General features: G+C 38.7%; 1 pseudogene; it reads left to right on the top strand.

Annotated features, from left to right (window-relative positions):
* The first annotated feature begins 7,464 nt into the window (after positions 1-7,464).
* LOC148195110 (uncharacterized) lies at positions 7,465-9,558 on the top strand (annotated as a pseudogene).
* Positions 9,559-23,488: the final 13,930 nt, after the last annotated feature.

Raw genomic sequence — 23,488 nt, 5'->3', positions numbered from 1 at the left:
AACCTGCACAAAAACACTAAAATCAAGCATAAACCTGTCCAGCTCTCTTATTTCCAAAAATATAAAGAAAAGCATGATTTCAAGCTAGTTTCTAAGTGTAAAGGTTGCTTTTAGTGTCAATTTTAATCATGAAAATAACAGTTTTTCAACTGTTATCAGTTAGCTGGGGTTAACACTTCTAGATCGTCGTTGGAGCGGCCTAAGAAGGCGATTGATGAGGCATATTATAGATAGTATTGTGGGGGAGATGAGGTAGCTCAGCCAATACCACCACGACATCCTCCTAGAAGGAGAGGAGCACCACAGGCACATGCACCACCTCATGATGCAGAGCCTTTTTAGATGAGGGACATGTATATGTCTCAGATAGAGGCTAGGCTGCAGTCTATTCACAGAGGGCAGGTGGCTACTGTAGAGATGATAATTGGGATGTATGGTACACCCCCTGAACGAAGGTGGACTATGGATGAATTCAACACTGTGGTGGCATGGCCAGAGGAGCAGGCACAGGCCAGTGGAGCTGGAGCAGCTGAAGCTCCAACTATGGAAGAAGATGATGAGGATGATGATGATTTTGAAGATGCTGAAGAAGGAGAGGAGGAAGATTCTGACGATAGCATGGGTTGATGGATGCTATCAACACTAGAGCATGACTTTTCTTATCTTTTTTTTTGTATTATTGAACTTATTTGCTTCTGTTTTTAGAATAGGTTGTCATGTACTCGATTTGAAACCTTTATCTGATGTGATGGTTTGATATTGACTTGTTCATGATAAGTATTGCTTGATGATGCTTGGATATTGATTGATGTTGAGATTGTGCACCATATGCTGATATACAGGTGGTTGTTCACAAGCTATGTGAACAGATGAATGATGTTGTGATTGTGATTATGATGCTATGCAGGATGTGTATCTGGAATATATGGAATGTTGAATGAGCTTATATGTGAGGTTTTGAATTTCAGAGTTTTTGTGAATGATTGCTATTACGTTGAAAGCATGAATGGTTTTGCCCAACTTTCTGTGATTGAATCAATTGCTTGCATGTGTCATATGATCAACCATCTATTGTTATCCCTTTTTAGCCAATGCATGATTTGAGCCTAATAAAAGAGAGCATAATGTGTTCTATCCTTTGAACCTTTAACCTTGAACATGATATGAAAACCCTTTTTGAAAATCTTTACCTTGAGTTAAGTTGAAAATATTTGTGGTATTGATAAAGGTTCAAGTTTGGGGTTGTTGGGAAATTTGAAAAGGGAAAATAAATAAGCATTGAGCTAAGTGTTGAGCTAATGAAAAGAAAAAGAAAAAGGAAAGAAAAGGAAGAAAAGAAAAGATCAATGCAAGGGAAAGTTGGGAATAAGTAAGAATGGTTGTGTTTAAATGATGAAAGTATCTCTTAACTCAAGGATTTTGTGATTCAGAAAAACCAGTTTTCTTCTTAGCCCAGCCACATTATAAGCCATAGAAAATTCCTTGTGATGATGCTTGCTTGTGAGTGTGGTTGATTGTGGTTAAATGAAAGGCAAAGCTGATTCATGTGACATTGTGATAGTAGAGTAAATGAGTGACCTCTATATACACTTGTGTGATTGAGTGAAACACTTTATCTGGTGAGGAATGATTCCATGAACACATGATTACACCTATGCTTAGTTAATTGATCATTCATGAGAATAACATTTGTTGGACATTATGTGATTATGTGAACACCATGATGAGTTATTTTGAATCAAGGCATGTGTGCATCTTGACTGAATTCTATGTGATTAGCTGTTTTGAGTAATTACTTGTCTTAAAAGAAAGAGTTTTTGAATGTGTTGAATCCTTGTATTGATTGGTGGAAGACTAAGTTACATATTGTTTTCTTGAGAACAAGCAAAGTTCTAAGTTTGGGTTTGTGATAACGGTTGAAAAACCGTTATTTTTTTAATTAATTTTGACATCAAAAACACCCTTTATGACTTAGAAACTAGCTTGAAATCATTCTTTTGCTTAAGTTGTGGAAATAAGAGAGTTGGATGGGTTTTATGTGATAACGTTTTAAAATACCGTTATCTATGATGTAATTTTGAAACTAAATGCACCCTTTTTGACTTAGAAACTTGCTTGGACTCATGCTTTTTCATTAAGTTGTGTGAATAAGAGACTTAAGGTTGAATTTGATGATTTTATGACTCGTTCCCTTTGTTTTGATAGAACATGAGTTAATACAGGAAGCAGAGATGAAGTGCTAAGGATATAGAGCTTAGAAAGGCCTAGAAAAGCACCAGAAGAGGGAACCGCACGAAGCTCGGGCGACCTGCAGGAGGATTGAGTGTTAAAAAATCGACCTTTTGGATCGGGCCTTGTTTCTACTTTGTTCCAACTCTTTTTAAACGACCTTGGCGCTCTAGGTATTATATCTCTGGCAAGAGCAACACAACAACACACTCTTCTACTCTCTGGAGGCGGATCTAGAGGCGGAAGCTTCCTCTTCTACTCTTAGGGTTTTACTATCTCATGCTTTTCCATTGTACATCTAGTTTATCCATGTCTATGGGGAACTTAACTCTATTTGTTGTTGGGGAATGATGTAACCTTGTGAACTCTCATGTATTTGAATTGATTCTTAATCATATATGCTTTATTCATTAATTGTTAAGGAATTCATCTGTTTTAATGCTTGCTCTATTTAACTCATTTAGTCGCATGATTTATGAATTTCATGAGTGTCGGGAGGTTCCTTACAATTCAGGTTCTTGTTGAATTCTCCCAAGGGTAATATTTCTCAGGGATGAGGGTGATGGAAACCCATTTAGGGCATTCCATTCAAAGAAGTATCAACTTAAGCTAAGGCTAAGAAAGGGAAGTGAAGATGGATTGTTAAAGACTCATTCTTGATTTTTCTTCTCTAAGTCTTAGTAGGATTTTCTTTAATATACTTATACTTTGTTTTGTAGGAACTAATAAATCTTGGAGACCAAGATTGAGCCATCCAAGAAGTTAAATCAATAGAGCCAATCAAAGGAGCCAAAAAGGAGGTGCTTACGGAATGGAAAATGCACCAGCATTATCCACGTGACTTGGTTGTTTTGGAATGAAGCATGCACCTTGCTGGCTGAGCTGGAATGAGGCATGGACCTTGCTGGATCAAAATGAATGTGCCTTCTATGCTAAATAATTTGAATTTAGGAGGGAATTAAATCAGAAATTAGGCTCCTCTTCACCTATAAATAAGAGGGCCTTTTCTTTGTATTTGCTCACTTTTGGATGTAATGAAATGCTGCAGAATTGTTTGCTCAGCCTCTTATATCCCTTAGTCACTTCTGAATTTCGAATTCAGATACTCCCCTCTAGCTTCCTTCCTTAGTACGAAGGCCTTCTGAGCTTGGAGGCATCATACACACACCACATCTTCATCCAAACTTTCATCAAACACTTTTCTGTGCATCCATTTCACTGCACCAAATCTTATTCCGCTGTGCATCTGTTTCGAAGCTTCTTCTTGCGTGCTTAATGCTAGGAGAGGGTTCCATCAGAGGGTATGAGTAGTTGGTCGTCTTAAGCTCTTGATCTTCAACTTAATTTTCTAGGAACGCTAGGAATTGCACGAACTAGGAATTAAGGCAGGCTTATTGCGTCAAGGGATTTGGTTCTAAGTACTTTAGTGAGTGACGTTAACATTAATTCATAAAGAGGAATTCTTATATACATGAGAGGGAACTTGGTGAAATCTAACCCCAACAACATATTCATCTCATATTAAACAACATTCGTTCATCTCTGTGTTACTCTATTATTGATCAATTTGCATTCATATTTTATTTTATGTTTTTTCATCTCAAACCAATGATCTCATTTATTTTAAGTCTTACCATTTTATATTACTTGTGTGATTTGGTACACTTGCCAATCTGTTAACAAGTTTTTGGCGCCGTTGCTGGGGACTCACGGTTTAAACTATTGTATTTGTGTGATTCTTAATTAATTTTGGCTTTATTTTATTTCATTTTATTTCATTTTATTTTGTTTTATTTTATTTTATTTTCGTATCTTTTATTTTTAATTTTATTTTATTTTTGTGCTAACAATATTTTCTAGGGTTTTGTTTGGTTTATGCAGGATAGAGTAAGAACAAGGAGCAACAAAAGTTTTGAACCTCTTCTTGAAGGACTTGAGACTAGTAGGAGGCCACGAAGAAAGAGAATTTCTAGAGTACCTTCTCTAGAAAGAATTTCACAGGTCCTACAATCTGATCAGAAAAGCATGGACAATAATGAGGGCAGACATACTTTGGCAGATTATGCAACTGTTGTTGGTCCGTACCATTTTAACAGCATTGCAAAGCCAATGGTCAACGCCACAAGCATGAAGATGAAGCCTGCGTTTATCCATCTGGTAAAAAGAAACCAATTCAATGGACTGTCCAATGAAAGTCCATATGAGCATCTGACCACTTTTAATGAGATCTACAACACTGTGAAGCTGAATGGAGTGCCAGATGATGCTATAAGACTGAGTTTATTTCCTTTTTCAATGGGAGGAAACGCTAAACTATGGCTAAACTCTTTTCCTGAAAACAGATTTACTAGGTGAGAAGATGTGGTAACCAAATTTTTGAATAAATACTTCCCACAGCCAAAGATCAACAAAGGGAAGCAGGAAATTTCTTCTTTCAACCAAGGCATGGAGGAATCATTGGGGCAAGCATGGGATAAGTACAAAATGATGGCATACAACTTGTATTTTGGGCCAAGTAGTCTAGATTTTATTTGGGCTTTGTATTATGAGCCAAGTAGTCTAGATTTTATTTGGGCTTGGTATTATGGGCCTAGTAGTGTAGCATTTCAATTGGGCCTTGTATTTTGTGCCAAGTAGAATTGGATTTTGACCAAACAAGTCAACAAAGGGTCAAGGCCCAAAGTTGACTATGCTTGGACCTCTAAAATGGGTGTGTTGACCAAGGGGTCAACATTTTGGCTAAGCTTGGAGAATAAGGGAGAAGAATTTCGTTTTAGACATGTGGAAGCTTCCCATTGGAGAGTTTTCCTCCTAGTTAGTGGCCATATGTCACTCTAGGAATGGAGAGTTTTTCCATAGGTAGTGGCCACATGTCACTCTCTGATTTGAGAGGATTTTTGCCACTTGTCTCCCTTCTATTGGAGAGGATTTCTCCTTGCTCTCCAAGACAACCAAGGTGGATCTTTTAGGTAAAAGTTTCATCCCATTTTGAGACACCTAAGCCTATACATAGAGGTGCTCTCCATCATGTAATCACCTTTGATTTAGAGTAAAGTTATGTTGCCATTTTTGTGCCATACTACTCTTTTAAGGTCACCCTAGGCTAGAGCAACCCAAGTGGCCTCCTCTAGCCACCTTCCTCTAAGAGTTGGCCCAACCTCTCTTAGAGAACTCTTAAACACATCTTCCCTCACCATACAACTCACCAAAACCGTGAGCCTTCTATCTTCATCCACCACCATTCCGCAAACTATCATCAAAACCGTGAGCATCTTGAGTACATGGCTTGGTTGCTTCTAGATTTGGCTTGTCCTAGCTAGAGCATTGCCATCATTTGGTATCAAGAGCCTTGATTCTTCAAAGAGCTAAGTTTCTTGGTCTTGATCCTTTGTTATTTCCTTGTTGTTTAATGCTTTCCTTACGTGTGTTTTTTTTCATCTATCATTTTTTTTCTGGCAGTAAACTGGGAGGATTTTGAAACTTAAAATGCATCTATCCCAGTTGTCCAAAAAATACTTAAAAATATGCAAATGAAAGTGCTTTGAGTTTAGTTTCCAACAAAAAATGAATCACTTCATTTGGAGTTCTGTGCAGAAAGTTATAAGTAAACACTCAGCAAAGGTCAAAGCTGCCAAAATGGTTTCATTAGCGTTTTTCAAGTTATGTTTTGTTAGTTTTGGCTACTGTTTTATGTCTTTTCCTTTTTGAGTCATTCCTTACTTTTTTGTTGGGTCTTTTATTGATTTTATATTTGGTGCATTTCATTTATTGAGTCATTTTAAGTTTTTAATCCATCCATGTGTGTCTAGAGTCATGTGTAGTTCTTTTCTTGTCAATTTTCTCTAGTAAATTTGAAAAATCATCAAAACAAATATATAACTTAGTTTGCAAAACTGCACCATATACAACCATTTGATGGTCTTATCTTTGATGTTTTGGGTTAATACTTGCCATTAGATCATTGGAAAGCTCTTAAAAAAAATTTCTCTATTGACGTTTCTAGTTTTCAACTCCATTTTTTTTATTCTAGTAGGATTCTCTTCTATTTTGTGTTTCTTATCTTTGTGGATTTTAAAACCCATAAATCACCTCTGTTCCAAGTGTGTGGTGGTGGTCTTATTTTGCACCTTAAAAGAGTGGAAAAATAAGTGTTAAATTCTTTTAAGCAAAAGGCCTCAAAAGAGTACTAAAGAGAGCCTAGAAAAGTGCTGAAAAATATTGTGTGCTTAGACCAATACCATGGTTTTTGTGCAATCTCTTTTGGAACGTATTTTGCTCACTGTTTTGGGTTTTTATCTTCACTTTGCAGTGGCTAAAATTCTTGGTTATGATGTTAAAAGAGTGGCCTTAGTGCCCCATTTGCTCAAAGTTGCCAAAAGACAAGAACCACCCACTTTTCTTCTAGTAGTTTTTGTTTTGTGAATCTATTCTAGCACATTTCATTAGGATTTCTTTTGAGTGCTAACTTTTGTTTCTTAATCTTTAATATCTTCCTTGTCTTCTTGGATTTCTTAGTTGTCATAATTAAATTCCTTTTGCAAAGCCTTTCTTGTTTTTGGACCTTTTTATTGCTTTTATCCCTTGTTTCTTCTTGAACAATTTCGGCTTTGGTTACTTTGTGTGGTGTAGGTTCTCTTTCTGAGGTGATACAATATCTTAGAGGTAGCCTTCTAGGTGGTGGAGACCCAAAGGGAGCTTGAAGTCTAGAGTGGTAGCCAAAAAAAAAGAAGAAAGGAGAGAAACAACTTGGGACGTAGCTTTGATTTGGTTGTAATTTTTGGCTTTGTAATCTTTCTTCTTTTTTTTTTTTCTCTTGTAACTCATGGCCTTGTTAGGTGTCTTGGTGGAGTCTTTGGTGCTCAATCCCATCTCCTAACAAGAACCTTTATTTCTTAGTAATTTTTGTTTTTTTTAGTTGGTTGGTTGGAGGAACCAAAGTTCTTCTAACTTAATCATTAGGCCGCATAACTAGTTTATTTGCTTTCTTTAATTGTGATAACTTAGTGTGTGTCAACTTTAATTTCAACTTTAGTTCCCTTTGAGAAATTTGGTTCAAGAGTGCCTAAGGTAAACTTTGGCTAGGAAAGGCTTGGTATTTAAGAAATCCATTGTAATTCACCTCCCTTTCCTGGAAGTGAACTTGGGTGTCTTTTGCCTCCTTAAATTTCTTAAGGAACTTTCTTTGAAATTTAAGTATTTGTTTGTTGCGTTGCATCTTTTTGAAAACCTTTAAGGATGTCTAAGACTAATTCCTTTGAAATTGGAAGTGACTCTAGTGAGGATGTAAAACCCACTTTGAAAAATTTAGCAAAAGAGCTAAAGTCACTTAAAATTTGGCAAAGGCAAGAAACCCTTCTCAAAGAAAAAGAAAGAATTGAAAGAGAAGAGTATCTTGCTAAGTTGGAAGAAGAACTTAGAGTCCTTAATAAGAAACAAAAAAAAAGCCCAAGAGGAAATAAAGAGAAGTAGGAGTCATACAAGGAGGAGTTCTAAAACTCCAACTCAACTCACACACCATGAGGTAGATAATAGGCTTGCAAACCAATACTATCAACCTCACCCACATAGAATTCATGATAGAGATAACACTCCAAGAGAGGTTAGAGTAGACCTCCCCCATTTCCATGGTAAAGAAAATGTTGAGGCATACTTAGATTAGGAGATGAAACTTGAACAACTCTTTGAGTGTCATCAAGTGAGTGAGGGGAGAAAGGTCACATTGGCCACATTGAGTTTCCAAGGGAATGCCATGTATTGGTGGATCTCCGTTGTGTGAGAGAGAAGACTCTCTAATTTTCTCCAAGTCACCTATTGGAATGACTTGAAAAGTGCCATGAGAATAAGGCACATTCCCTTATACTATCATAGGGAGCTAATGGACAAACTCCAAAGACTCCAACAAATAGACATGAGCATTGAGAGCTATAGGCAAAAGATGGAGCTCTACATGTTGAGGGTAGGAATTAGGGAGGAAGAAGAGACCACCATCTCTAGGTTTCTAAGTGGTCTTAATCTTGAGATTAAGGATAGAGTGGAATTGTTGCCCTTCCAAGACTTAAATGACTTGGTACAAATTTGCATTAAGGTAAAGCAACAACTCTTAAGAAAAGGTTTGAAAGCTTTCGATTCTAACTCTAGTGTTAAGAAAGACTCCAAGAGGAAGGGTAAGCAAGTGGTAGAAGAAGAACCCTCTAGGAATCTAGGGAGGGAGAAGAGAGAAGAGAAAGAAAAAGAAAGGCCAAGGGTGTGAACATCATCTCATACTCACACTAGTGAAATTAAGTGTTTCAAGTGTCTTGGTAGAGTTCACAGTGCATCACAATGCCCTACCAAAAAGACCATGATCTTAAGGGGTACTGATTTATATAGTAGCTAAGATGAGGAAAGTGATAGTGAGAGTGAGAGAACTGGTGCAAAGAAAGAAGAAGAAAGTCCAAGTGAGGATGCCCATCCTTGTGAGGGAGAACTTCTTATGATAAGAAGGGTTCTCCATAATCAACCTAGTTCACAAGAGCACACACAAAAAGATAACAACTTCCACACTAGATGTAAAATCTTAGCCAAAACATGTTCCCTTGTTGTGGATAGTGGCTCATGTTCAAATTGTTGTAGCACTAGGTTGGTTAACAAGCTTGGATTAGCTACTTTTCCTCATCCTCAATCTTATAAACTTCAATGGATCAATGAGGACAAGGAATTAAAAGTTAATCAACAAGTGATGGTCAAGCTATCCATAGGGAATTATAAAGATGGTGTGCTATGTGATATAGTACCTATGGATGCTTGTCACATTCTATTAGGAAGGCCTTGGCTTTTTGATAGAGAATCTCTACATAATGGCCAAACCAATGAAATAACCATCACTCACAATAAAAGAAGTCTGTACTTCATCCTCTCACACCTTCTCAAGTGGAAGAGGATCAAGCACAAATGAAAAAGAAAATAGAAAAAGAAAGAGAAAAAGAAGAAGGTAAAAAGAAAATAAAAGACACCTTTTGTTCTAAGTGTCAAAGCATGGTGTACAAGTCTCAAGAATTCCCCAACAAGAAAATTATGATGTTAAGGGCCAAAAGCTTGAGTAAAAGTGTAAAGGTCTCCTTGCCATCTTCCTCTAAAAGCATGGCAAGAACAGACCCAAAGCATCATTGTGTGGGAAATAAAATTTTCAAGAAAAATTCTCCTACTTTCCAAGACCTTAATCATTCACTTCATTTAAGGTGTATCCTTATTGGGAGCTACATCCTTCACATACTCTCTATTATAACACTTGTTCTAACTTGTGTTATAAAATGGATATTTGACCCTGGTGGAAAACTAAGGGAGAATTGAAGATTATAAAGAAAAGGAAGTTGCCTTTAGCCCTTGTTGAAGATTTGAGGGCAAATCCTTTTCAAGAGGGAGGGGATGATGACATACCCCTTACCATAACCTAGGACATTAATGAAGTGTTGGAGGCATCTATGGAAGATGGGCTTAAACTCTTTCTCTTGGGCCATCTTAAGTCATCATGAAGATTTAGTAGAGTAAGAATAATTTTGGGCCTTGTATTTTGGGCCAAGTAGTCTAGATTTTATTTGGGCTTGGTATTATGGGCCTAGTAGTATAGCATTTCAATTGGGCCTTGTATTTTGGGCCAAGTAGAATAGGATTTTGACCAAACAAGTCAACAAAGGGTCAAGGCCCAAAGTTGACTATGCTTGGACCTTCAAAATGGGTGTGTTGACCAAGGGGTCAACATTTTGGCTAAGCTTGGAGATTAAGGGAGAAGAATTTCGTTTTAGATATGTGGAAGCTTCTCATTGGAGAGTTTTCCTCCTAGTTAGTGGCCATGTGTCACTCTAGGAATGGAGATTTTTTCCATATATATGATGGACAAATTTATGATCACCAAAATATGATGTCACAAACTTGTTGAACAATCGGCAAGTATGACCGAATCGTTTCAAGTAATAAACTCGGTAAGACCAAGTATCGTTCTCCCAAAGGACTCACGGCCTAGTTTAGTTGTGTGGTTCGTTGATTAGCTAAGACTTAAGAACGAAATATTTGGAGTTTAATATGCAAGACAGAAAATAAACATGTATGCATGAGTTTTGATCAATGGCAAAAGCAAAAGACAAGCACTTTCAATGAAATATATATATGAATATGTTGTTGGGGGTCAATTTCATCTTATCCACTCTCATATATTTTAGGAATTCAACATTCAAATCATCATTGTTAATGCCACTCTCTAAAGTACCTTTCAAGAAGGCTTCTCCCTAATTACGAGTTCATACAATTCCTAGCATTCCTAATAATTAGTTCATCAAGTGCAGGAGCTTAACGACAACCAATATAATATTGGGAGAGATTCCCCGGATCTAGACTTCCCCGTACGTTCCCGTATCGACAAAATCAATAATCATGCATTGAATGAGTTAAACAAAGCAAGCATTAAGCAAAGAGGAAAAACCCTAACTAATGATGAAAGAAAGCATAAATCTTAGATTAAGATGCAAGCACAAATTCCATATATGAGAGCTTCAAAAGATTACATTGATTCCCCAACAAACATACAAGGTTTAGTTCACCATATTCATGGTGAACCTAGATGAACAATAATGAAAGAATGAAAGAGATAGAAAAACCCGAGAGAAAGAAGAGGAGAGTTGTCACCATCTCCCAATCTACCCCAAGGGATGGAAGAGAGAGTGTTTTCTTCGTTTCTGCCAAAGATACAAACCCTAGGACGTCCTAAAGCTTATATACTATTCTAAAATTACAAAAAATCTAGGTCCAAGCCCATAAGTGTGCCGCTCAACGGTAAAGTGCCGCTCAGCGGTAAGTGCGTGAGTAGTTTCTTCCCCTCAGCGGCCATTTTGCCCTTCAGCGGTCCTCCCGTGAGCTCCTGAGTGCCGCTCAGCGGTAAACTGCCGCTGAGCGGCAGTTGCGGCTTCTCCTTTTGCACTTTTTGATGTCTTTTCTGATTCCATCTCTCTCCTTCTTCACTTCTTTCACTAAATTCACCTTAAAACCTGCACAAAAACACTGAAATCAAGCATAAACCTGTCCAGCTCTCTTATTTCTGAAAATATGAAGAAAAGCATGATTTCAAGCTAGTTTCTAAGTATAAAGGTTGCTTTTAGTATCAATTTTAAGCATGAAAATAATAGTTTTTTAACTGTTATCACAACCCCAAACTTAGAACTTTGCTTGTCCTCAAGCAAACAAGATGTAGCTCAATCTTCAACCAATTCATATGATGGTTCACTCATTCAAAAATTCTCTTTTTTAAGATAAGTAACAACTTCACTCAAACTTATGACCAAGAGTTCAATCAAGATGTGCACATGCGCTTTGGTGTTCACAAAGTCATTTAAATTCCAACAAATGCTATTTTTCATGAATGATTAATCAATTAAGCATGGATGTTCATGTGCTTATGGAATATTTCCTCACTAGGTAAAGTGTTTCACTCAACACACAAGTGTATAAGAGGTAAAGTGTTTCACTCATTCACTCCACTATCACAATGTTACATGAATCAACTTTGCCTTTCATTTTACCACAATCAAAAACATTCACAAGCATGCATCATCACAAGGACTTTTCAATGGCTTATAATGTGGCTGGGTTAACAAGAAAATTGGTTTTTCTGGATCACAAAATCCTTGAGTTAAGAGAATCATAACAACACAATTTTTCTTATTCTTCCCAACTTGCCTTTGCATTTGCATTGAGCTTTGCTTCTTTTTCTTTTCTTTTCTTTTTCTTTGCATATTCTTACTTTTTAGCTCTTAGCTCAATGCTTTTCCTTTTTCATGTTTTTCCCAATAACCCCAAACTTGAACATTTAACAATACCACACAATATCTTCTACTTAACTCAAGGTAAAGATTTTCAATCAAGGGTTTTCAATTTATGTTCAAGGCTAAGGGTTCAAAGGATAGAACACAAAGTGTTCTCTTTTAGTGGGCTAACTTTATGAATTTGGCCAATAAAAAGGGTTCAAACAAACGGCCTTGATCATATGATGCAAAACAAGCAATTGATTCAATCATAGAAAACCTGGGCAAAGTCATTCATGCTTTCAAAGTAATAGCATTTAACAATAACAACTCTGGAGCTCAAAACCTCACATATAAGCTCATTCACTTTTGACATACACATCCTGCTTAATTTCACAATCACAATCATAATATCATGCATTTGTTCACAAAGCTTGTGAATCACCTGTATAAGCATTTTAATGTGCACATCATCTCAACATCAATCAATCAATAAGCATCATCAAGCATTACTTATCAAACAATCACAGTTAATAGCAAACCATCATAACAAACCAGGTGTTCAATAGAGTACATCAAACCCCAATCTAAAAACAAAAACAAATAAGTTCAGAAAACTTAAACCAACAAACGCATAAGCATATGATAACATTCATCAGTAAATGTTATCTCAGCTCCTCATCAATCTGAGTTGTCCTCTGTATCTTCCTCTTCCTCCTCATCTTCATCATCTTCAAATGCCTCATCATCATCAGCTTCATCTTCTTCCATCTCTCTAGCTGAAGCTTCAGCTGCTCCAGCTCCTCCTCCATGCACTGGTTCCTCTGGCCAAGCTACCACATTATGGAATTCATCCATAGTCCACCTATGGGCTGGAGGTGTATCATACATCCCCACAATCATCTCAGTAGTAGCCACCTGCCCTCTGTGAATGGACTGCAACTGAGCACCTATAAGAGACATATACATGTCCCTCATCTGGAATGGTTCTGCTTCATGTGTCTCAGCAGATGTCTGGCTCTGTGCTGGCCCTCTCTCTCTACGAGCATGGCGTGGTGGAACTGGCTGAGCTGCTTCCTCACCTCCACAGTACTGTCTGTAATAAGCCTCATCAATAGCTTTTCTTGGCCTCTCAAATGGTGGAGCAGAAGTGTCCACCCCAGCTATCTTGCAAAGGTGAGTAATCAAGGAGGGATGTCCTAGTGGGGCTTTGTTGTTTGAGGTATTGGCGCACACACTAATCTCATCAGCTATCACCTGCCCAATATTAACATTTAAGTTTCTGATAGCACAGTATATGAATAGTGCCCTACTGAGAGTAATATCTGACACATGTGAACATGGCTGAATGTTGCCATGAGAAAATGCCATCCAATACTTTGCAAGAGGAGTCAAATTCGTCCTCCTAATGTTAACCACTAAGCCAGATCTATTCCTTTGGAAGTGTCCTCCAGGTATGCATAGTACTCTCTCCACATCCTCATAATCAGCACCTTCCTCCATGCAAAGAGCAAACTGGCACTGCTCACCAGCCCACACAGTATCCAGGAAGTTATTGATAGAATCAGGATCATACCTGATAGCATGGCCTCTGACATAGCCCAAATAATTTTCAGCTGGATAATCACCAATCTTCTTTGCATTGGTGTAGAATTCCTTTACCACAGCTATGTTGGCAGGTGCAGGATAGGTGGCTAGCTTTCCCCAGTCATTCCCTAACACTTTGATGAGTCGTTATTTCTTGAATTATATTTAGTTTATTGCACTTAAATAAACCAGGGAATTGTACTTAATTGTCTAGTATTTTCCCATTTTTCCTAATTGTGCTCAATTTGATCGGAAATTTTTATTTTAATTAATTTGGAATATTTGAGCTGATTAAATGCATTTTCTTGACTTTCTTTGGAACATGATTATTGAATGAAGAATGAGTAGCACAGAGGAATTTCATTTTGGTTTGGTGCGCAGAATTTAATTTTTGAAGTGCAGCAAGTTCAATTGATTATTATTTTTCTAGCTATGGTTACGTCCAACGTTGGTGTGGGGTGATTCAATTTTCTTTACATTTGCTTTGGAGTGCTGCATTTACTTTTTGCTAATGGAAAAAGTGTTGATTCATTGTTGAAAAGAGAGGTTACAGCCTTGGGATGGGAATCTGGAGCAGCATATTTAAATGCTTTTAGCAAGGTTTATTGTATTTTAATGGGAGAAGATAAGCACGGTCACGTGGAGCACAGGAGGCAAATGTTGGGTGATTGATGATGAAGAAAATAGAAGGCCGAGAAGGTGATTTAGAGTGAAGATGTGGAGTACGGTAGTAGCAGGGAGTAGTCACGTCCGAGCTCAGAAAAGAGGAAACCCATGGAGCAGTGATTTTAGAAAAGAAGAGGTGCTGGCACGGTTTGGAGATTGCCACGGGTTGATGTTGATTGAGTAGGAGAGAATGGTGCGTACGAGAATGGCAGCTGGAAGAACCCACGTGAAGATGTCACGTCCAGGGGAGAAAAATTCATTTTAGCATTGGCTTCCATTTTGAAGTCACGGTGCACATCGTTTCGTCCAGAGAAGATAAAATCATATAGTTTTATTTTCATTGCTATTTTTATATTATATGTGATGGATGTGTCTTTGAGCTTTTCATTTTTTTTTAACGTTGCATTTTATTTCGATTAAAGCATTTTTCATTTTAGTGTTGTCTACTTTGTTCAATTGTGATAACTTAGTTGTAATGTTACTTTTAATGACCAACCATTTTAATTATGTGTTTACCTTCACGTTTATATTCGTGTTTTAATTAAGTTCATTTCTAATCACAAAAACACCTTCAAACCCCCCCACTATGTGTTTGATCTGAGACTGAACCACATTTGGTCCTTGAGAGACGACCTAGGAGTCACTTCCTAGCACTATACTGCATTCTTTTATGCATAACTTTTGTTGGGAGGTGCGACCCTCTCATCAAAATGGCGCCGTTGCCGGGGACCAATGGCTCAGTCTTAGGTTTTTGTTGTGTTTGTGTGTGTTGTGTTTTGTCTTGTGTTGTGATGTGATGTGATGTGATGTTTTGTTTTGTGTGTGCGTGTTGCATGTATAAATGTGTTGTGTTTTATTTGTGTCGTGATTTTTAGTATTCTTCTTTTTCCATGTCTACCTATTTTGATTTTGTGAATACTGCTTGTTTTGCTAGTGCCTCTGATTATGATTCTCCTTCTGCATGTTACTCTGATTGTAATTCATATTCTGCTGATTTCTATGTTGAGAACAATATGACTCATCCTCTAATTTCTGAGAGTGCTCTTTGTGAGCCGGTTTCACTTAAGGAGGATGATTTACATTGCGATCTCACCTCTGGACTGATACATTTGCTGCCTAAGTTTCATGGTTTTGCAGGAGAATGCCCACACAGACATTTGGAGGAGCTCCACATCATGTGCTCTTCAATGAAGCCTCCAGATGTCCCTCTTGATTACATTTTCTTGAGCGCATTTCCGCATTCATTACAAGGAGCAGCTAAGGATTGGAAAGACTCTCTTCCTCTGAGATCCGTTACCGATTGGGGATATCTTGAGCATCAGTTTCTGAGCAAATTTTCCCTTGTGCAATATGCTTACAGCAACGGTCTTGGATGGAATGACCCTACCTTGGGATGGTATAATGCTCCACAGCATCATTGTCAAGAACCACCATTCCAGAGTACTTGTATGCCTCCACCAGTCCAGCAATACTAGAGTCAGCAATATGATGCTTCTGCCGAAACAGCTCCTCAGCCTTCTATTTCTGAGCCTACATTGCAGGAGTTGTTGGAGCAGTTGACCATACAGAACCTGCAGTTTCAGCAAGAGACCAGAGCGTCCATTCAGAGCTTGAATGACCAGATAGGGCAGATGGCTACTCAATTAAATCAGGAATAGTCTCAAGATTCAGAGTCATCATTTCAGACTGTGCTGATTCCTGATGATGTTAGTGTCATCCACATAGAAGATGGGGAGCAGAGTTATGAGCTTACTACTGCGCCACATACTTTCCCACCTTCAGATGGTCCTACTCTTGCACCTGAAGAGACTGAGAAAGATTTTGAGGACCAGGCATATATGAGCAACATTTTTGAGAAAGGTAGACCATCATCAGCTACCACCACTCTTCCAATCTTCAGGGAAGTGGAGGTAAGCATACCTCAGTATGATTATGTCAGTGATGATTATGTTCATGATTATGTTGTTCATGATTATGCTGTTGAGAGGTATGTTGATGATCATATTGTTGCTGAGCATGTTTTTAATTCTCCCTCTGTGCATGATGAGAACCACTTTTTGATATCACATCTAGATGTTTATTCTCAATGCACTGAACATGAATCTGAGTCTGTTATTGATATTACTTTTAATTTGGAAATTGATTCATGTTCTGAGGATGTATCTGAGGTTCAACCTGTTACACTGGGATTGGGTGTTATACCCCTGCATGAAATTTCTGTAGAGCCACATTGCACTAACCCTATTGCAGGAGTGATAACGGTTGAAAAACCGTTATTTTTATGCTTAAATTTGATACCAAAAGCAACCTTTAAGACTTAGAAACTAGCTTGAACTCATATTTTTGCTTTAGTTTTGAGAATAAGAGAGTTGAAAGTGAATATAATGGTTTTGTGCAAGATTCCCTTCATTTTGTAGGCTAATTGAATGATTTGAAAGAAGAATTGAAATACTGAATGATTGGAGTGCTGAAAAGTCAACCAGAAACCAGAAAAGTCAACTAGTCAACCAGAACAGTCAACCAGTCAACCAGAAAAGTCAACCACTCAACCAGAATGCTGAAAAACCAACCAGAACGCAGAAAAAGTCTGACCGAGTGGCGCTGAGCGGAAATTTGGCGCTCAGCGGCAGTTTTCAGGTGCCGAAATCACCGCTGAGGGGCAAAACAGCAGCTGGGGGCAAAATGGATCAACTGCTAGTACCGCTCAGCGGTAAAATACCGCTGAGCGCCATTCTAAGTGGGCTTGGACCGGTTTTCTTTTGTTTTTATGGGCTTGGACTTGTTTTATGTTATTTTTATGCCCTATTTAAGGACTTGCACGTCCTAGGGTTTGTATCTTTGGCTGGAACGAAGCAAACACTCTCTCTTCCACCCCTTTGAAGGAGGATCTTGGATGCTGAGGCTTCCTCTTCACCTTTTTAGGGTTTATTCTTTCATTCTTTCATTGTAATTAATCTAGGTTCACCATGAATATGGTGAACTAAACTCTGTATGTTTGTTGGGGAATCAATGTAATCTTGTGAAACTCTCATATATGGAATCTGTTTTTACATCTTTTAATTAAGACTTATGCTTTCTTTCATCATTAGTTAGGGTTTTTCCTCTTTGCTTAATGCTTGCATTGTTTAACTCATTCGATGCATGATTATTGGTTTTGTTGATACGGGCACGTACGGGGAAGTCCAGATCCGGGGAATTTCTCCCAATATGATATTGGTTGTCGTTAAGCTCCTGCACTTATGAACTGATCATTAGGAATGCTAGGAATTGTATGAACTCGTGATTAGGGAGAAGCCTTCTAGAAAGGTACTTTAGAGAGTGGCATTAACAATGATGATTTGAATGTTGAATTCCTAAAATATATGAGAGTGGATAAGATGAAATTGACCCCCAACAACATATTCATACATAAATTTCATTGAAAGTGTTTATCTTTTGCTTTTTGCCATTGATCAAAACTTCATGCATACATGTTTATTTTCTGTCTTGCATATTAAACTCCAAATATTTCGTCTTTAAGTCTTAGATAATCAAACAATCACATAACTAAACTAGGTCGTGAGTCCTTTGGGAAGAACGATACTTGGTCTTACCAAGTTTATTACTTGAACGATTCGGTCACACTTGCCGATTGAAAAACAAGTTTGTGACATCATATTTTGGTGTTCATAAATTTGTCCATCAAGTTTTTGGCGCCGTTGCCGGGGACTCGAGGTTTAACTGGTTAATTTGTGTGATTATTGATTATCTTTGACTTTAAGTTTGAATTTCTGTTTTTATTTTCTGTTTTTATTTTTTTTGGTTATTATTTTATTTTATTTTATTTTCTGTTTTTATTTTATTTTATTTTATTTTCTGTTTTTATTTTATTTTATTTTATTTTATTTTTCTGTTTTTGGCAAGCTGCCGGACAATTTGAGAACCAACCACAACAACAATGGCAGCAACAAAGCTTTAAAATCAACAAAGGGAAGCAAGAGATCTCTTCATTTAGACAAGGCATTGAAGAATCACTGGGGCATGCATGGGACAGGTATAAAAGCCTATTACGAAAGACTCCCACGCATGGATTTAACGAAGGAGAAGTAGTCCTAATCTTCCTTGGAGGTCTTGGTTCACAAACCAAGATGATGCTTGACGCCTCAGCTGGAGGCAATATCAAATGGAAGACTCCAGAGGAAGCCACAGAAATAATTGAAAACATGACTACTAATAACAATAAGTGGAACAGTGAAAGAGGAGCTCCTATTCAACAAAAAGGAGTTCTACAGTTGCAATCCAATGATGCCTTGATAGCTCAGAACAAGTGATGAGTCGTTATTTCTGGAATTATATTTAGTTTATTGCACTTAAATAAACCAGGGAATTGTGTTTAATTGTTTGTTATTTCCCCGTTTTCCGAATTCTGCTCAATTTGGTCGGAAATTTGTAATTGTGCTAATTTGGGTTTTCTGAGCTGATTAAGTGCATTTTTGAAGTGCAGGAAAATTTCGGAAATACATTTTGGGACATCAGGAAGAATGCCGAATAAATTCAAGACTCTCCACACAGACATTTTAGAATTAATTAAATTGTAATTCAGTAGTTTAGAATTTCTGTATCAACTCTTATATTTTGGGTCAATTTTTGGTAAATTAGATTAGATCCAAAATTAGAAATTAATAACTTGGCACCTAGGGTTTTATTTGTGTGGACCCTACCCTAAAAAAAGGGACACACGGTCTTAGAAGAGGGGGCACAGCCGCCACTTGAGAGGGACCACTTACTCTTTCATTTTTTTTGACCTGAGTCTTTTTCGGAGAACTTTTGAGAATGAAGGAAGAAAATATTCTCTTTTTCTTGGAGGATGAAACAGTGATTCATTGTGTGTGATGGGTGATTTCATCTTCAAGTAAAAAGCTCTGCACCACAATCTTCTTCAAGTTGAACTTGTAATACGCGACTTGTGTGAGATCCAAAAGTTTATGTACCTTTATTCACTCAAATTTTCCATCACAATCTTCTCCTTCAATACCCCATTAACGAGAATCTTATTCTGCTAAGTTCCACCCTTTGTTCTACGCATCTATTATTTATTTCCTCTAGCAGAGTTAGTGGTTATCGCCGTAGCAGATCTTCCAAGATTAGTTTTTTTTTCCGCTGATTCCAGTAGCTGCACGGTGATGGCTGGAAACATTTGAAGGGAGCACACGGTCTGCACAACATTCACGTTGTTGAGTTGGAGAAAAGAGAAGGGCTGGAATGAATGGTGTGCACGGTTGAATTCCAAGCAGGGGTAGAGTGCACATGGTGACGTGCTGGAATGGTGCATTGTGTAGAACGTCTTGGAAGCAGCAATCTGGAGCTGTGCATTTATTTGCTGAAGAATCACGTCAATTCCAGCTGGGAGAAGTGGTGCACGCGGACTAAAATGGAAGGCACACGCTGATTCATTTGGAGTGCTGCACATGGCTGCCACGTCTTTGGAGCTAGATCTCATTTTTTTCATTTGGAAAGCACACGTCCTGCTAATTCACGTCCAGCACATCCTGGAGCGGTTCTCTTCTTTTAAACTTTGCAGCATGGTTAAATGAATTCTCTTTTCTTTCTTTAGAGGATAGTAGCAAGGTGTCACGGCCTGGTTGGAGAAAGGAAGCACACAGGGGCAATTGTTCACGGAATGAAAATAAAGGAGGCAGCTGCAGGAGTGCACACGGAGAGAAGGAGTGATTTATTTTGGCTTGGAGAGTTCATTTAGCAGCAGCAACGGTGATTCATGTGGAGAAGAAGTCATACATTTTAGAAAGCAAAAGTGCTGGAACCGTGAAGAGTGATTCACGTGAATGTGGACCATAGTGTGCACGGTGATGGAGCACTTTCAAGAGGCTAGAAAGTTTTATTCCAGCTGTGTGCATTTGATTGTTTGTATTTTGATAGCTTGAATTGTGTTTGGGTATTTATCTGTTGTAATTTCCATTTTAATGTTTTTATTCATGTTCGGTTGTGTTTAATTCCCAGATTTAATTTAGTTTATTTCCAATCACAAGAACACTTTCAAACCCCCCCCCCTCCACTACGTGTTTGATCCGAAACTGAACCAAATTTGGTCCTTGAGAGACGACCTAGGAGTCACTTCCTAGTACTATACTGCATTCTTTTATGCACAACTTTTGTGAGAGGTGCGACCCTCTCATCAAAATGGCGCCGTTGTCGGGGACCAACAGTTCAGTTTTAGGTCTTTTGTGTTGATAATGTGTTGTTTGTGTGTTGTGTTTTGTCTTGTATGTTTGAGTGTGTGTGATTTGTTTGTTTAGGTTGTTTTGTGTGTTCAAAATTTTTGTGATATCGTTTCATGATTTTAGGGTGTTGTGACTTAGTGCATGACTAGGGGAAATCCTGGGCCTATACCACCCTTTGATCCTGAGATTGATAGAACTTTTCATAGGTTAGCTAGGCATTCTAGAAATTTAACTTTAGAGTCTGTTTTTGAGTCTGTTCCATTGGATACTGTGCATCCCACTGCTGAGTACTTTGTGCATACTGCATCTACTGCATCTGTTGCATCTGCACGTGATTCTGATTCTGATTCTGTTGTTTTTCACACTGAGAACAATATGGCACAACCTCCACCTCGTGGGAGGACTTTTAGGGAGATGGCTGCACCTGATTTCGATATCGAAAGCTTGTGCATCCAATATCCTGATGAGGACGTTCCATTTGTTCTCAAAACTGGACTGATCCATTTGTTGCCCAAGTTTCATGGTCTTGCAGGTGAGAGTCCTCATAAGCATTTGAAGGAATTCCACATTGTCTGTTCTAGTATGAAACCACATGATGTTCCTGAAGAGCACATCTTCTTGAAGGCATTCCCTCATTCATTGGAAAATGTTGCTAAGGATTGGTTGTATGGTTTGGCGCCTAGATCCGTCACTAGCTGGGATGATCTGAAGAGGCTGTTCTTAGATAAATTTTTCCCAGCAGCCCGGACCACAGCTATCAGAAAAGACATAACTGGGATTAGGCAGCTTGGCGGAGAGAACTTATATGAGTATTGGGAGAGATTCAAGACACTTTGTGCTAGTTGTCCCCACCATCAGATACCTGAGCATCTCCTTGTCCAGTATTTCTATGAGGGTTTGAACAACATGGACCGTGGTATGATTGACGCTGCCAGTGGTGGAGCTCTTGGAGACACCACACCTGCTGAGGCCAGGCAATTGATTGAGAAGATGGCCTCCAACTCCCAGCAGTTTAGCACCAGGAATGATGCCATTGTGGTGAGGGGCGTACATGATGTTGTTGCCCAGTCTTTATCAGCTGTTGAAAGCAAGTTGGAAGGAAAGATTGACTCTCTTACGAAGATGGTGACACAGTTGACTACCAACCAGAGAGCTGCAGCTCCATCTGCATCTGTTGCACGACTATGTGCTATTTGTCCTTCCAGTGACCACTATACAGATGCTTGTCCTTCTTTGCAGCACTCTGCTGCCTCTGATGCGCCTCAGGCTTATGCTACGAACATCTACAACAACAGGCAACAACAACAGCAAAATCATGACTTATCCAGCAACAGGTACAACCCAGGGTGGAGGAATCACCCCAATTTGAGATGGAACAATACGCCACAGCATCAACAACAGGCACCACCTTTCCAGAATGCTGGAGCACCTAACAGACATGTGCCTCCACCTATGCAACAACACCAGAGGCAACAACAACAGCAGCAACAAGAGGCACCTGCCCAGCCAGTTGCCCAACCTTCCACTTCGTCTGAACCTTCATTGGAAGAGTTAGTGAGACAGATGACTATGCAAAACCTGCAGTTTCAGCAGGAGACTACAGCTTCCATACAGAGTCTCACTAACCAGATGGGTCAGATGGCTACTCAGATAAACCAGGCGCAGTCTCAGAATTCGGATAAGTTACCATCCCAGACTGTGCAGAACCCAAGGAATGTGAGTGCCATAACCCTTAGATAAGGGAAGCAGATTTTTGTGCCTTCAGAGCCCGCTTCTACACCTACACCCATGCCTGCTACTTGTCCTAGAAAGAACGACCATGACGGTCCGAGCAAGGCATTTGAGGTGGGTGAATCTTCTTCTCCAACCGGTGGTTCTTCTTCAAGTGGATCTTCTCCCTCTTCCACCACCACCGCTGTCGCACCTCCTCCATTGGTTGACTGACCTATCCCTCTACCATTCCCTTCACGGGCACTTCCTAGCAAAAAGATGGAAGATGTGGATAAGGAAATTCTGGAGACCTTCAGGAAGGTAGAGGTGAACATACCTCTACTTGATGCCATCAAGCAGATACCGAAGTATGCCAAATTCTTGAAGGAGCTGTGCACACAGAAGAGGAAGATGAAGGGAAATGAGAGGATTAGCATGGGAAGGAATGTATCTGCGCTTATTGGTAAGTCGGTCCCGCACATCCCTGAAAAGTGCAAGGACCCAGGTATATTTTGCATTCCTTGTGTGATTGGAAACAATAAATTTGAAAATGCCATGCTTGATTTGGGTGCTTCTGTTAATGTCATGCCTTTGTCTATATATGCATCTTTGTCTCTTGGTCCTTTGCAAACCACGGGTGTGGTCATTTAGTTGGCTAATAGGAGTGTTACCCACCCAGCAGGTTTCATAGAGGATGTCTTGGTTAGGGTTGGTGAATTGATTTTTCCTGCTGACTTTTATGTTTTGGAAATGGAGGAGGGATTCTCTCATGGATCCGCTCCCATTATCTTAGGCAGGCCATTCTTGAAAACTGCCCGAACTAAGATTGATGTGTATGCTGGAACTTTGTCTATGGAATTTGCTGATATTGTTGTTCATTTTAATATCCTTGATGCAATGAAATTTCCAGCTGAGGACCATTCTCTGTTTAAGATCGATGCATTGGATGACATTATTGATAAATATGTTGTTGATGATTTTGATTCTTTGCATAAGAAAGAGCATTCTTTTCTATCTGCTCTACATACATGCATTGAATCTGAATTTGAGAATGATGTTGATTTTGAAGAGAATTTTGATATCCATGATGTTGATGATGTTTTTGATATGGATGATGTTGATAATGTAATTGTCATGGATATGGATTTGGAGCTTGATGAGATAGGTGTTCCGCCTTTACCTGTGAATTCTTTGGAGTCAGAATGCACTAACCACCTTGTAGGAAGTACAATTGAATCTGACTTGCAGGCACCTACTCTTGAGTTGAAACAGCTCCCAGATAACCTCAAGTACGTGTACTTGGAGGAT

Source organism: Vigna umbellata, chromosome 7 (genome assembly GCF_029865625.1).
Source record: "Vigna umbellata cultivar VRB3 chromosome 7, Vumbellata_1.0, whole genome shotgun sequence".
In the NCBI taxonomy this organism is placed as follows: Eukaryota; Viridiplantae; Streptophyta; class Magnoliopsida; order Fabales; family Fabaceae; genus Vigna; species Vigna umbellata.
This window is presented reverse-complemented; position numbering and strand designations above follow the sequence as displayed.